Source organism: Corvus brachyrhynchos, unplaced genomic scaffold (assembly GCF_000691975.1).
Source record: "Corvus brachyrhynchos isolate BGI_N302 unplaced genomic scaffold, ASM69197v1 scaffold370, whole genome shotgun sequence".
Taxonomy (NCBI): Eukaryota; Metazoa; Chordata; class Aves; order Passeriformes; family Corvidae; genus Corvus; species Corvus brachyrhynchos.
In genome coordinates, this window is record NW_008235977.1 from 2,585,319 (window position 1) to 2,586,979 (window position 1,661).

Consider the following 1,661-nt stretch of genomic DNA (forward strand, 5'->3'; position numbering starts at 1 on the left):
GGCCGTGGGCTGAAACCTGGGCTAGGGGCAGGTTCAGAGGCACCAGGCCCGGTGTTCTGCCTGCATCTTCCCTGGCCTCTCCCTTCCATGCTCTGGCCCTGCCACAGGGACACACTGGGCACTGAGTCTCAGGGGGATTTGTCCTTTGCAGGCAACTCTGGTGATGTGGAAGATCCTCCAGGGGCCCTGCTGGCCACAAGAAGCGACGGTGTATTTCCCTCGCTTCTTTGTGTATCTGCTCTTCCAAGTGTTCTTCATCACAGAACATTTGCCACAGAAGGTTAATACTTTCTGGAGAGCATGCCAGGAGGAACACTGCCTTCCCACCAATCCCAACAGGTGCTCCATCCCAGTCATCCTGTCCCTCCCATGACCCCAGGGCAGGAGCCAGTGCTTGCAGCGTGACCTGGGCTTTGCTCTGCACACAGGTTTGTAGTGCAGACCCTGAAGGCCCTGCTCTGCCGACTGTGGGATGAGGATAAGGTGGTGGCTTTGGAGCGCAAACGTGTCTGGGATGGGTGAGGTGAGCGTGTCTGCAAGCGCTGCCTCTTGTAGCTGCAGCCGCCTGGGACAGTGCCCGTGCCCGATGCTGCTGCCCGGGCCCAGCCCTGTGCGCTTCTGGGCTCCTGCCACCCTGGTCCCCTGTCACTGCCCTGTGCCTTTCAGGTCCTGGAGTGTCTGGACTTGAGTAAATCCGATGACAGCATCCTTGAGATCATGTCAAAGAACCTGCGGAGCGAGTGCAGGGAGAGGCGTCGCCTGGCGCTCAGTGGCCTCATGGTGCTCAGCAATGATCCCTCGCTGGTGAGGAGAGGTTTGCCCATCCAGCTCAGGGTCTTGGTGCCTTTTTCCTCCTGCCAGGGAGATGCGCAGTGGCTTGCCCCACTTGTGTTCCCGCATCGCCTTGCACCTGCTCGGGCTGCTCCGCAGGAGGCGGCCACCCTGCTATCTGCTCACGCTGGCGTTCTTTGTTGAGGTGAGCCTGATGGCCAGCGCTGCCTCTTGTAGCTGCAGCCGCCTGGGACAGTGCGCTGTGTTTCAGCAGCGGAGGCATCTGCTCCCAGCTCTCCTCCCTCCCGCTTCAGCTGCCCACGTGTTTCGGGACAGGCCTTTGGCCTCTGGGCCCTGCGGCAGCAGGGTGGGGTTGCCCAGACTTGTGTTCCATGCAGGCTAAAATAATGTGGAGCCTCACTGAAAGCCTTGTGGAGTTCCTGCAGGAAAATGATAGCGGTGTGGTTAGGATGAGCATCATTGTACTCAGCCGTTTGTTCTTGGCTAATGCCCACCCGATACCTGGCCGCGTCGCCCTGCAGTTGGCTGAGCCTCTTGTGCCACTCTTTGACAACGTAAGGCTCTGTGCCCCCAGCCCCGGCCACTGGGTGCTGTCCGGACACTTTGTGCCCTGTGGATTTTCAGGCCTGTGCCCAGGTGGGCCTGGAGCAGCCGATGCTGAGGTCCTTCCTTCTTCCTTTTATACAGGATGATAGCCAGGTGCAGATGTGCTCCATGTATGTCTTCCAAAAAGTGATGGATTTAATAAAGCGAAAGGGAAAGAAGGCCCTCAAGTCACACGTGCGCCAGAGCCTGCTCCCACTCTCCTTCCACTGCCATGATGAGAGCCAGCGCGTGGCAGAGGTAAGGGCTCATGGGCTGCTGGTGGA